General features: G+C 42.2%; 1 protein-coding gene across 7 annotated transcripts in view; it reads right to left on the bottom strand.

Annotated features, from left to right (window-relative positions):
* TBPL1 (TATA-box binding protein like 1) overlaps positions 1-9038 on the bottom strand; it is a 35750-nt gene extending 26712 nt beyond the window's left edge. The window contains exons 1-2 of one of the 7 annotated variants that reach the window (XM_042985240.1): positions 8675-9037; positions 1827-1909 (exon numbers count right to left, since the gene is read on the bottom strand). The gene's annotated coding sequence lies outside the window, so the exon portion shown is untranslated. Of the gene's footprint in view, positions 1-1826; positions 1910-7519; positions 7612-7676; positions 7933-8669 lie in introns of those variants that run through there. The other 6 variants (XM_042985239.1, XM_042985241.1, XM_042985244.1 and 3 more) reach the window with 6 other exon arrangements.
* Between the last annotated feature and the right edge of the window lie 5732 nt (positions 9039-14770).

Raw genomic sequence — 14770 nt, 5'->3', positions numbered from 1 at the left:
TCCAGCCTACCAGTCGTGCAATTAAATGAATATGATAATAAAGCCATCATTCCACTCTTTACAAAGTAAGAGTGAGGATGTAACACAAGACGAATTAAGAATGTAGCTTCAGACATTTGAAACTCTTCCAATTTAATCGGCCCCAAACAAAAAGCCTAGAAAGAGTAAATTAAAAGGCACACATTCTTAATAGACACACATTCTTAATAGACACACAAATTAAACAATTATCCAAGTGGTACTGTACTATGCACTGAAGGAGAATTTTCAAGATCACTGGCCAGCCAAAGGTTTTCTCAGCTTTACTAACCTAAGGATTCACACTAGCAGTATGCTGCTGAGATGATAAAAGAGTTATTCGTGTGGTTTTTCGTCAATCATAAACTGTTCAGCTGTGTCACATACCTTAACTGCCACCATCACCAAAAAAGGAGGAAAGAACTGGGTTAAGAAATCTAGTGTACCTTTGAGATTAGCATACCAACGTTGTGCTGAGGCAGGTCTCATGAACTGGTGACTATGCCTTCAGGAAGGTTGTACCATCCACATCTACCCTAACCTGCCCCCAGCAGAGATTCTGGGATATATATGGTCAAGCCGTGCAATTAAAGGATGCTCATCACAGCTTCACTGGGTTACACATGCATACGAATAACTGGAGACAGCCAAGAAGCTCACTGTAGCCATCAGCTGGTAAGGAAAAGAAAAGGCTCTGCACCTTGAAAGAGGCTCTGCAGCAATTTACAAGGACTGGGGTGGTTCTTATTCCACAGAAGGTTCAGGTTTACCAGGAATGTTAGCTGAGGTTCAAACAAGGATGGGTTCTATAAATGGTGCCCATAGTCAAAAACCAAATTCCCATCTTCGTATTTGTGCTTTTAGACTACACATCAGCTTTACTATCTTTATATCTCAAGGTCAGCAACACCTGTCCCTGAAAAAGTGTGGTGGAAAGAACACTAGGGAACATTTAACAATGTGTCAGTCAGACCTTTATTTCAAAACGGGCTTTTATTCTGGACAATATTAACACCTTGGAGACCTGTTTTCGTAAAAATCTCCCACTATAGTCCTTAGAATATCTAAAAGGATATATGGAGGTGTGTATGTATAAACTATATATCTATATCTCTATAGATATATCTATGGATATATATCTATGGATATAGATATCTACAGAGATATATATAGATACATATGGATATAGGTATCAGTGAAATAGCCATGATCATTTCTTTGCTTATCTCAATATTTTTCAGATCCAGAATCCATGATGGCTATAGGAATAATGTTAACAATATTATATCAATACTATATCAATCTAGTCAACGAAATGACTACTCAACTAAATCAAGAACATCAACTAAACTTCCCTCTCTTTAAACAGGAAAACAAAAGCCACATCTCTACATACAAGCATATATGCCAATCTTCTTAGGGGAGAAATACTATAAAAAGCAACTAAAACAAAACAGCACAATATGGAAGGGTTATAAAACTCGACCCCTGTACGTTTAAAGCAAAACATATTTTTAATAGCACGTTTCATATAAACTTCTGTAATATACCTTTCATGAAAACATTATTTCAACTAAAAACCAAGACCTGGATGTCAGCCAAAACAGAAAAGAACAGTTTGCAATTCACTGTATTTAAGCAGAAACATTTATTTTCTAGTCAGCAGTTTCAAATGTCCTTCTAACTAAACTAAAACATTTGTACTTCACTTTAAAAAGTTAACCATTTTAATAACAGCCTAAACAAAACTACAATTATCAAGCTATTCCCCTGCTTAGGTAAGCCTCAGTATCTGGTGTTAGCCTTACCATAAACAAATAATTTTCCAGTTCTATGCGGTCATCCTTGAGTCACTTGAATTACTGGAGCAGAGCAGCAGTCTCAGCTACTTCTAAAATTACAAGAAAGCTACAATGTAGGACATTTATAGTGATAACAGAAAACACAAGTTAAATGGCCTGACAAAGACACCAACAAGTTTCAAGTTTATCACCATTTAAGGTTATACAAGCAAAAATAGTATCCTCTAAAGAAAGAGGAATTCTGCTAAATAAAACCATCAGGGTCTATTGCTTTTATTCAGAAGCACCATACAGCAAAACAAGTGGTCAAGTCCACAGGGTAATAGCATTTCAATAGCTGCAACGTGGTGCCAGATCAGGCTTTGTTGGCCTTCCTTTCCCAAGAAACAGAGATGTCTCTTTTTACTTAGTCCATCTGCCGTTAAGTGCTAACCAGATGCCTGTGTGATAATTCAAAATTAAAACAAAAGTGCTTCCCTCCCCCCGGAACCTAACAGCAGGGATGAGTCTAAGTCGGTAATCACACATCAAGAATTCCAGTGCTTCAACAAAAAGCCTCCATATGAAGGACACAAACTATATAGCTGGTTCACCTTTCATGTGCTGCCTAGTACCAATGCTATTAGCATCAGGGAATATTTTTTCACCTAATTATGCTGAGCATTGTTCCAAATGCTTTTCACTTAATTCTCACAGCAATCCTACAGGGTGGTACTGGGATTAGTCCCATACTGTAGTTGAAACAACTGGGGAATCAAGGCAGTGAAATAAATTACTCAGGCCATATCATCAAAGAGCAGCACGGCCACTGTATTGAACACAGACAGCCTGTATCCTGATTCCATACTGTTAAGTGCTATATTAAGACTAATCCTAAGAAAACAGTATAACTGATTTTGACTAAAATTGTTCTGCCTCACAATGAAAATACCTGTAATTTATCAACAAAAGAAGGCTCGCACCTGATTCTTTGGAACTATTTAATTAACAAAAACAAATTTTTACTTCTTTTAAAATTTTATGCATTCTCATTGAGGGAGTTAAAAACCAAAAACAGGGGCACCTGGGTGCCTCAGCCAGTTAAGTGTCCAACTTCAGCTCAGGTCATGATCTCATAGTCTGTGGGTTCAAGTCATGCATCAGGCTCTGTGCTGACAGCTCAGAGCCTGGAGACTGCTTCCGATTCCATTTCTCCCTCTCTCTCTTTCTGCCCCTTCCCTGCTCAAGCTCTGCTCTGTCTCTCTCACTCGCTCAAAAATAAACAGACATAAAACAAAACAAAACAAAAAAACATACCACGGACCAATGTTTATAAGCAGATCTCTGTGGTGCTAAATACAATTAAAACAGTAAGAGTCCTCATCCACACATGTCCTGACAAAAGCGTCCTCAGTACACAATCTGATTTTCAGTACTCTTGCTTGATGAATGAATACTGCATGCTTGAAGTTGCCAGCCAAACTTTTGTGCTACGTTTTTTTTTTTTTCGTGAAATTTTAAACAGTTTCATTATTGATTCCTGCACGAAGGCCCATCCGAACTGTCCCAGAACTCACTTTAGTGTGTTTAACATTTAATGGGATCCCTAGCAGCAGGTGTCCCATCCAAAACAAGCCATCGAAGCCAAATTTTGAGTTTTATCACCAATCACACGATAAGACCAGATGAATATAACTTCTGATACAAACTGATTCTTTTTCACTAATGACCTATTTCTAGAATCTTGGTTTTTCCACAACTACACAGACACACACACTCCGTATCTTTCGTCTTAATAAAAGGTTGTATCACAAAAGTCAAATTTGTATACGTAGCCTGGCAAGACCTCAAACACGCATATACTCTTTCACCCTTTCGAAATTTCCCAAGGTGGTATTCATGCGAGCAAATACTGGAGCTACTCAAGGCAGTAAATCATTATTTTTACTGTTTGAACTGGTTTAAAAAAAAAAATCCCCAATCATGTTAGAGAAGTTTTTGCTTATAATTTGCAGCCAGTAAAACAAAAAAACAAAATAACTGAAATTGTAGGCATCAAGAATTAGATTACTAATTAGATTAGATAATTAAAGGTTCCCCTCATCTACCAGATTACCCTCCGAAGTCAAAGAAAATAAATATACCCTTTTATTAACATGTTAATCTTCAAAATATGTACACACACCTGCATGACATTAGCATACGATAGGATGGCAACTCATAGTCCTGATCCTCCAGAAAGTCCTAATTTTATCAGGCATGATGAAATCTGGACATCAATAGCACCAGGCAGTGTGTAACAAGGGATTTAAAATACAAATTTGTGTGTCGTGTTTCGGTATTCATGGTATGTCCATTTCTCTGCTATCTACAAGTGCACAAAAAGCACCTGAAGAGAAACACCTTTCTTCCAGCTTTACGTACTCGATGCGGCATTAGGCATATAAAAGGCGTAACAAAGCTGAGTGTACGTTTCAGGAAATCCTTATTTTTTAATTCAAATGTCACAACACAGCTAAATTTTCAAAGCACTACAGGTCTTCAGTTAAACACACGGGGGAAACATTCTACTATAAATTCTTCTAAAATCAATTTAAATTTTATTTTTCAAAGCAATAATAATTTCATCACATGGTCAATGATGCAACGGAAGGAAATCCGTTCAATCACCAGATTCTTACCAGCTCCCTTCGCCTAAAAACAATGCTGACACCCATTCAACTAGATTACACAATATTTATTGTAAGTGATGTGCCACGTCCATGATAAGAAATAACATTCTCCAATAACATTCGGTTGCATATTTCATATGTATTTGCTCTACTTTAGAGCAAATTCTGCACATTCTATACACGTATATAGTAGTTCCCCTCATTTGTAGAGTATATGTTCCAAGACCCCTGGTGGATGCCTGAAACTGCAGGTAATACCAAACCCTATATACACTATGTTTTTCTCTGTACATACATACCTATGTTAAAGCGTAATTTCTAAATAAGGCACAGTAAGAGATTAACAAGAGTAATAAAACAGAACAATTATAACAATGTACTATAAGAAAAGTTATGTGAATGTGGTCTTTCTCAAAATATCTTATTGTACTCTACTCCCCCTTCTTTTTGTGATGTGAGATGATAAAATGCATATATGTTGAGATGAAATGAGGTGAATGATGTAGGCCCTATGACCTAATAACCTAATATTAAGCTATTAGTGACATTCCGGCCATACATCAGAAGGAAGATTGTCTGCTTCCAGCCCCTGGCTGACCAGGGGGAACTGAACCCACAGGAAGCAAAACCACAGATAAAGAGGGGACTACTGTATATCCACAAAAGTTTTGATATAAAAATTATCCACATAAAGAAAAATTTGTGGGAATCACTTAAATTGTTCCCTCAAACTTGGCAAAATGTAATTTCAGTTAAATATTCAGATGCAAAATGATCAGAAAAGACTGATACTAAGAAGGTTTTCAGAATAAAACTTATGAAAATCTGAGGCTCAATTAAAAACACAGTAAGCTCTACAATACTTTTAACCTTTAAAAAAGTGACTGTGTCTATAATTATAGTACTACCACTTGAACTTGTAAAACATCTTTTAATTCTGAAAAGTGACAATATTTTTTACATGCTTTATTTCCCAGCATGAGGCTCTTAACCTGCTGTTCTGCACAAACAGAATGAATACAGAACATCTGACATGACCACTTCAATTCTACAAATAAAGGGGAGGCATACAGAAGAAGGAAAATACAACAAGTAACATTAATGAAAAGGATATATAGCCCAAGGATGTATACCGAAAACTCCGTAAGAAACAAACAATACAAATAGCCCAAAAAATCATTTGGACTGTTACATGATTAAATAAGGATAGGAACTAAAACAACACCAAACACTGGGAATGTTACAGTAGAGAGCAGGGAACACAGAATTTGGATTGCTACTAAAGGCGGAAGCTAGGGCCTGACCCCCACTCAAACACGGAACAGACAGGGAACCACAAACAGGTCTAGGTGAAGTATGTGATGGCAACCCTGTGATTGAGGGAATTCACTTAAGTCTCATGTGCACTATGGAAATCTTGGGACTCAACATCCAACAGCTTCAAGTGTGGTCCTCCCCCAGGATATCCTTCATAGAAGAAGAGCTTTATGAAAAGATTAAACAATCCTTGATTCATTAACCTAAAGGTGACAATCTTGGGTTTTTCCTCTTAGAATCTTAAAACGCAACTCTAAGTCTCCCAATGTTTATACTTTCCATTAAAGGTAACTGCACATCCATGAAAGTCCTTTAACAAGAGATACTGAACCCCAACTCCATGAAAATGCCTGTGTTAAAAATGCTTTTCTGGCTATAGTGAACCAATCAAGAGCACTTATTAGCAGACCATTAGTTTCTGATCTTGAAGGCAAAGAGTATGAAAAGAGGGGGCTGAGAATAAGGATGACACATTTTGCTTAAGACAAGCCAGCTTAGCCAAAAAAAAAAAAAAAAAAAAAAAAAAAAAGCTTGAGACAAACAGAAGCTGTGGTTGACATAATTGCTTCTGTGATTTATCAGTTTTATTTTCATTGTTAATCCTCAACTTTATATAAAGAGCTTTATTCTCACTGGACATGAAGATGATATTCTCTTGAAGGTATATGTGGCCATTTCAGTATGCCATAGGGAAACCTCATTTACTGACCTGGAATGATTTGGGAAAGTATAAAACCACTAAATAGTGATGTAAAGCACAGAGATCATATAAGCTGACAAATATTTACCTGGAGGTACCAAACTGCAAATAATTCTTTAAACCAGATTCTCCATCTGAATGGCCTGCCATTTTCTCAAACTTTAAAAGAGACAGCAGATTACGCTCCAACTGCTAAATCTTTTCCTTATATTTCTATTTTTCAATTTTCTCAGGGATTCTGTAATTGGTTCTTCACACAAAAATCACACCAGGCTTGTTTCTCTCTCTTTTTTACCCACAGCCAATTTTAAGGCACTGTTCTTAACCCTAAATACAGAAGCCCACGCTGGTTAACTGCCAGTGTCGCTTTGCAACTGCAGGTGACAGACGCAGCCAGAGAGCTCACAGATGTGAACTGGCTGGCTGCAGTCTGAGTCTTATTGCAATGAGCACACTGACAGAGCCCGCAGATGCACACCGCGGCTGAAGGAGTCTTAAAAACCATCATTCTCAATTAAATTACTTTTAGGGCTCTTACGGGCTATCATTAAGCGCTTATCCCAATTCTGATCCTCGCTTAGCTCTGCCCACAATTCATTTTATCTTCCTCCGTTCCGGATCCTTCATCAAACCAAATTTGGGTAATAATAATAATAATAATAATAAAGCGGGGCTGTTGGCATTGCCGGCACCAGTAACCGGGGAAGATGCTATTTGGTAGCATTCCCGCCGCGGCAGAGGCCGCTGGAAGTTTTCTGGGAAGCAATGGACCCCTAGCATCTTTGCACGATTCTTCTTCTCCAGGGTGAGGGCTTCACAGAAACGGATGGGGAATCTCCCTTCTGTCTTTCCCAGGGGTGGCTAACAGGAAAAATAAAACACTTCTTTTCTTCTGCTACACCCCGCTCGGTTAAGCTCGCAGGCAGGGACGCCCCGCCCCCCACGCCGTTATCCCAGATGAGCTCCCCAAATATCACCCGGTCCTCCTAAGAAGTAGACCCTCCCTCGGCCCCCGGACCAATTCCTCCCACCTTAGTTCCTCTCCTCGGGTCGTCCGCCCCCGCACACCCCACCAACCGTACGGCCCGGCTCGCGCACGCCAGCCCCGGCGCCCAGATGCCCGGCACCCGGCGCTCAGGCCGCCCGGTCGCCCGCGCTCCCCCCGCCCAGGGTCGCCTACGGGGTTACCGTGGGAAGAGGGGGCGGCGGCAGAGAACGCGGCGGCAGCGCTGCTGCCGGTTACGTCGGACGCGGAGGATAAGCTGGAGGACAAGGATGATGATGAGGCGGGCGCTCTCCCCAGTCTCCATGGAACTCCCGCCCCGACCCGTTGCTAGGAGCCCCCGAGGCTCGGGCTCCGTCTTTCGTGCTTTGTTGTTCCGGGTACTGGGCGGCCGCTTCTTCCCCGCGACAATAAATAGACCAGACGCAGGGGGAACATAGAGACAGTGCGCGGGGGCTAGAGCGCCGCCGGACAGGGCGCCCCTGGGCTCCTCGCTAGCCACTCATTTCCGGCTCTCACTGCTCCCGTCACTTTCCCCCGCCCCTTTCCCCACTTTCCCTTCCTCCTTCCTGGTCCCCCAAGGTAGGCCCCTCCCGCTCTTGGGCTTGGCGACGTCCGGGTGCTGGGGGCAGGGAGTGCTACTGGGCTAGACTTCTTTTGCTGGAGGACCGCCTAAAAAGGTTTTGAAAAAACTGCGTGATCTTTGCACCTTTCTAGCTCATCTCTAAACATGAGTACGTTGTTCCTGGCATACAGTATAGTATAAATGGACTTTAATTTTTTTGTCAAAACCTTAGAACTTTCTCGTTAGCTCGTTCAACTTCAAGGTCCACCATTTAACGCAATTGGCAAAACTAGTTCTCAACAAGTAAATTTATTTTCTAAGACATTTTCTGTCTGAAAAAGTCCTATTTTCGCTTTTTCAGTTAAACGCGTTAATTTACGACGTCATGATAAACCTCTCATTAAGGAATTCTAATTCTAGTCCTAAAATACAGCGGCAGGAGATGATAGCGGAAGGATGGATGGACAGATCGATAGAAGGGTGGGTGGGTGGATGGATGGATGGATGGATGGATGGATAGATAGATAGATAGATAGATAGACAGACAGACAGAGAGATAGAGGCAGGGAGCTTAGGTCACACTTCTGTCGTCTCTCCCTTCCCTATTCCTTACTCAACTTGGGTTTGCGGTCAGGACTCCGCCTGGGAGCCCGAGCACTTCAGAGGCTTATACGCGGCGCAGTCAGATCCTGGAAGGATGGACCGGGGCGAGGGCGGCTGCAGGCTAGGGCTGGGGAGCCCAGCAGGAGAAACGGTGGCTCAGGCCGACGGGCGTAGGAGGGCGGTCACTCGAAAGCTGGGCGCCTGGGGACTGAGACTCTTTCACGGCTCTGCGCCCAAGTAGCCCTGGAATCCGGGAACCCCGAGAGGCGCACACTCGCCAGTTTGAACGGCCGCGCTGCGGTCCGATGAGCTCTCGGGGGTGGCCTGAGAGGCGCTGCCCGCGGGAGCGAGACTCGGGTAACGGCCTGGGGAGCGCCAGGCAGCGCAGAACCCCGCGGCGCCCCCGGAGTCCCACTCTTCAGGCTGGCACGGGCCTCTGCCCCCGAGCTCAGCTGCAGCCAGAAGCCTCTGGCCACAGAAAAGGCCGATGGGCAGCTCTGATTTAATAAAAGGCCACAAGGCGGGGTCATGGGTATCTGGTCTCTGATTGGTGTGAATCGTGGGTGAAAAATGATAATGCCACTATCCGTTTGAAAATGAAGGCAAGGGCTGACTTCAGGGGATTTGGGAGTATGCAACCATTTGGGTATTTTATTATCTATTGGGTCTCTAAGGATGGCTCTTGATCTTTTGCTTCCTACTCTAAGTATTCAAAAAATATCTGAGCATTTAAAAAGCTCTGTAGATGAATGGAATTTCCATTTTGCTGCAGTATTTGTACTAACTTATTGTAGAATAATATTAAATAATTGTAGCTTGGTTAGGTATAAGTGAAGAAAATAAACGAGGCTTGACTGGAAAGTAATGTCTGTGTCATACTGGGGTGATGACTCTTAGGAGGTAACATTTCATCTGTTAACTGAAAGCTATGGGAGTGGAAGGGATGTTCAGAGAGTGTTCCGGACAGAGGGAACAAGATATGCTAAGAGTTTGCTATGCCGAAGCATTAGCGTGGATGGAGCATCCTGATCAAATCAAGGGAAAGAGTGACATCAGATGAAATTGGAAACAAAGTCAGGCCTTAAACCTTCAGTGCCTCGTAGACACAGAAGGGAGTTTGGATTTTCTTCCAAGTGCTAGAGGAAGTGATGGGTTTTAAGCTGTAGTGTAACATGGTCTGATTTGCCAAGGAAATGGCAAGGGAAAGGCTGTAATCCCCTGATTAGTGCCAAGGCTGAAAAGTCAATTTCACATCAATGGTGACCAATTTTAAGGTCTTCATGAGGCAGCTTTCTTTCAGGGGACCAGCAAGATACCTAGTATGAAACCAGTCAATTACTTCAGACTCCCTTTCGTCATAGATTAGTCGACAATTTGTCGCACTACAAGTGCCTCATCCGGGAAATGGATGTATGTTGCTGCAAGCAAGCCCCATACTCCGTAGACCTATCACATTAGCCCATACACCCTTCCTCTGACCAAGGAATTCACTTCACCACAGAAGACGTAAAACAATGAGATAGAGTCAGTGGGCTTCACTGGCCTTAGAATGTGCTCCATTATTTAGGTGCCAGGTAAGATTATAATATTACTCATTATTCAGGTGGTAGGTAAGGTTAGAATATACAGTATATGTTCTGAACCAAGACTCTCCATTAATACAGAAATTGATACCTAGGCTGGGAACCTAGTGAGATTTATCTGTTAGATAAGTGCTCCTTAAAATGTGATGTATGGACCAAAGCCAGTCTGTAAACTGTACTGATCAGCAATGAAATAGGTATAGAAATTGAGAGGAGCATTTTGAAACTTTTAGTAATTTGACATTAATGTGGCCCCTAAGCATGCAGTTTTCTATTTATGAAAGCATTTGTCTGTGTTGAGTTGATAACTAAAAACAAACAAGCAAAAAGTGATCCTTCACAACAGATATCTGTGTCCACTAAGTCTTCTAGCTTTATGAAAACTCGTTTTTGTTTTTTTTTTTTAATCAAGCTGTTGGAATATATTGGATACTTCTTACTCCCTTGGTGCTCTGAGAGAGACAGACTGGTTCAGCAGGGCCACTCAGAAGGAGATGGGCAATAATAAAGTGGTACTTATATAGCTGGTAAGAGGAGTCCTTTCTGCCAGTGGGTTAGTTATCTTGCATTGATAGTGATCAGATAATATCCACTCTGCCAATTGAAACAGTTAGATTTTCTGCCCCCCTCCCCCCCCCCCCCCCCCCCCCCCCCCCCGCTTCATCCCTCATAAGGTTAAAACACTAGACAGGATTGCAGAGACCCAGCAGGACAATGGAGTCAGGGATGTCTCATTCCTCGGGGCTCTTCTCAAATATCTTCTGCTCTGCCCCCTTACCAACTGAAAGATAATTTCTCCCATTGTGCAAGTTGAGTGGGGCACAACTTAGGGGACAGTCTGAAGCTGTAACCTGGCTTTACAATCCCAGCCTGCTTCCCTCCCTGCCCTCAGATAAAGTCTGTGGCAAAGACAGTGAACTAAGATCTAGGGTGATTGACAGAGTAGAGTTGCCAGGCCAGTTTCCAAGAGATGGAAACAAGAAGGGCAAAGTCCCTATTTAAAGCTTGCTGTCTAAATGAGATTTCTGATAACAAGCTAATGGATTTCCCCTAAATGACATTGACTGACAGCCAAGTAAATTTTAAGGGATTGCCAGAAAGCCTTTAGCCTTGCAAAAGGCCTCTACTGCTGTGCTGTCTCAAAGACAACATCTGGGATCTGCAGAAAGATGAATTCAGTTGCCAGGGAAGTCCCAGGAAATTCCTTTTCACTACTTCTCTAAAGGACAGCCTTTGAGGATAATAGATAAAGGAGATCTTGGCACTTTGAGTGACTGACAAGAGATCTCAGTTTGCTCCTGGAGAAGAGAAGTCCTTCTTACGCTTATTCTACATTATACAGTATATGCTCAACCATGGCACAGTGAGTCTCCTTTTTGCCCTTTCTTATTAGGTTTTGTTATCCTGTTCCCCACCCCCCTCTATTATATATTTGTGCATTGGGGAAAAAATCCATTATCATTATCATTTAGCTAGATCTGGACCTTATCAAGATTGGCTACACTCAAAGATCCTGAATTTGGGCTGCAGGTGACATTGAGTTTTCCTCTAGCATTGGGTAGGGATTGAGTACATTGTCAATTGCATAAGGGATAGTTGCTTTATGTTAAGAGAAACTACAGCTATGTGAAAACCAGTGTGTGTGTGTGTGTGTGTGTGTGTGTGTGTGTGTGTGTGTGTGCGTGCATGCACTGAACAGCCAAAGGGTAACATGTAGGGAACATTTATTGGTTTGTCAGCCAAGAACACCTCTCTTCTTTTGGGAAAAGTACTTACACCTCTTATTTGGAGAACTAGGTTTGCTCTTTACCTACCTCCAATCTAATGTGGGTCCAAGTGGGAGTTGCGATTGCTAGTGGTTTCTTCTAGATGTACAGGGACATGGAAAGGAATAAGATTGGAAGATTGGTGACGAGGTAGTGTGGGGAAGAGGTATATAGATAAGTTTCTTTTCATGAGCACAAACTGTGAAGATCCGTGTGTACCATTTGGGTACACGCTACAGGTACCCATTGCAGAGGAGACTTTAATAATCAGGTGGACGAAATGGCACTGTCTCTGGATGTCAGGCAGCCTCTTTGCTTAGCCACCCGGGGCTTGCTCAGTGGGCCCTTGAACAAAGTGGCCGTGGTGGTGGGGATGCAGGCTATGTATACGCTCAACAATCTGAATGTCTCCTTACCGAGGCTCCCCTTGCTGACACTGCTGTCAAGAGAGAGAGCAGAAAACAACACCGAGTCCTTGATCCGGCCCCCTTTCCCTGGGCTACTAAAAACAGCTGTCTGACGGCAGATTGATCGTACCGGACCTCTTCCACCTTTGAGGGGGCACAGATTCATCCTTATTGGAGTACTCCTGTACCCTGAAAATGGATAGTCTTTGCTGCTCATAATGTTTCTGCCAGCACCTAGTGTTTGTGAACTCACAAAATGGTGTGCCATCTACCAGCAGTGCATTCCACACGGCACCGCATCCGATCGGGGAACTCATTTCACGGCAAAGGAAGTGCAGCCATGCGTCCATGCATAGGAAATTAACGGGCCTTACCACATTCCCCGTCGATTGAAAGCAGCCGGCTGAACTGAACAGTGAAATGACTTACTGAAGCCTCAGCCATAGCCCGGCTGAGAGGCAGCACCCTGGAAAGAAATGAAAGCCTGTCTTACAGGATACGTTTTGCATCAGAGACCATCACATGGTACCCTCGCTTCCATAGCCAGAACACATCGGAATCAAGGTATGGGAGTGGGAGCGGCTCTTCTCACAACCTCACCTTATAATCCCCTCAGAAATTTTCCCTCCCTTACCTGGAAACTTTGCTGCCAGAGTAGAGACCTTAGTCCCCAAAGGGAGAATGCTTCTTTCATGAGATATATCAATGGTTTCACTGAATTGGAAGACGAGACTACCATCTGGCCATTTGGGGTTCCTTATACCACTGCCACAAAAAGCAAAAACAGGAGGTAATTTACTGGCTGGAGTAATATGTATGTATGTATGTATGTATGTACATAGAGATATGTATGTATGTACATATACACTAATTGTGTGTGTGTGTGTATATATATATATATATACACATATATATCACTACGTGTGTATATATATATATATATATATATATGACTTCTGCGAAACGTTTACTGCATGAATAACATATAAATATATAAAGAAACTATTATGACATTTATTTATATAAATAAAGTATACAGAAAAGGCACACACAAACTAATTAGAGGCATTTTGAACTCCCTCTTATATTTACTAAATTAGCAACAACAAGTAAAATCCCTACCCAAAACTGTAAACTGTTCGTGAGATGATATTCTTAAATGGTGACACTGTTTGGGACACTAGGTTACTTACACACAGTGGAGGCAAGAAAGACAGTCTAGAACCCAGAAGAGTCTCCGGAATCCTCTTTGTACTTCTATGTCTGATATTAAAGTTAGTGAAAATTCATAGCAACCAAAAATAAATGGTAGGGTGTTAGAAGACTGAGATCCTTTGGAAATGAAGGTTTGGGCCACTCCACCAAGGAAAGAATCCCAACCGACTGAGGTCCCAGCTGACAGTAGGGAAATGCAGAATGGGTAGTGAAGTGAAAGCTATAGGTCACTAACTGTGACCTTGTGAACAGTTACAGAAATGCAGTATCGTTGCATGTTTTCTCTTGGCTTATTATATCTTACGCGTTCATTTGTGTTTACTGATCATTTTGTCCCTTTATCTCCTTCCTATTTTTACTTGACATTCAAGTTATTGGAAGCCGTGTTGGTTTCCTAGTTCTGTTGTGATAAAGTACCACAAATCTGATGGATTAAAACAACAGAAATTTGTTCTCTTACAGTTCTGGAAGCCAGAATTCCAAAATCAAGGTGTGGGCAGTGTTGGTTTCTTTTGGAGGCTCTGAGAGAGAATGTGTTCCATGTCTTTCTCTTAGCTTCTGGTGGCAGCCTGGTAATCGTTAGCATCCTTCGGCCTATGAATGCGTCACTCCAATCTCTGCCTCCGTTTTCATATTGTCTTCTCTGTGTGTGTCTGTAGCTCAAATCTGCCCCCGCCCCTGCCTTTTTTTCTCTCATAAGGACACCAGTCCTTGGATTTAGGGCCCACTGTAAATCCAGGATGACCTCATCTCAAGATCCCTAATTGAATGATGTCTTCAAAGACCCTGTTTCCAAAAAAGGACACGTTCACAGGAACTGGGCACTAGAACGTAGACCTATCTCCTGAGGCCACAATGCAACTCGCTACATAAGTTAACCTTACAATTAGTCTTTAAGTAACAATATTCAGTGGAATGGTGACTGAACCTGAGGACTAAGTAATATAGCTAGCAATGGATGTGATGAATCTGAGGACCCTGTGTCTCCTTTTTTGGGAAAAGGGTGAGCATTTTACTGGTAAGGAGGATAGCAGTGTCTTCTTCCATAGAAATACAGCATCGTTCTGTTGTAGAGATGCTTATGGAGCCCAGCGGTCAGGCAGGTTTCTGTAGTTCATGGGGCTCCTACAGCGTCAGCAG

The sequence above is a fragment of the Panthera tigris genome, chromosome B2 (genome assembly GCF_018350195.1).
Source record: "Panthera tigris isolate Pti1 chromosome B2, P.tigris_Pti1_mat1.1, whole genome shotgun sequence".
In the NCBI taxonomy this organism is placed as follows: domain Eukaryota; kingdom Metazoa; phylum Chordata; class Mammalia; order Carnivora; family Felidae; genus Panthera; species Panthera tigris.
The sequence above is the reverse complement of the archived record's forward strand: the minus strand, read 5'-3'. Positions and strand labels throughout refer to the sequence as shown.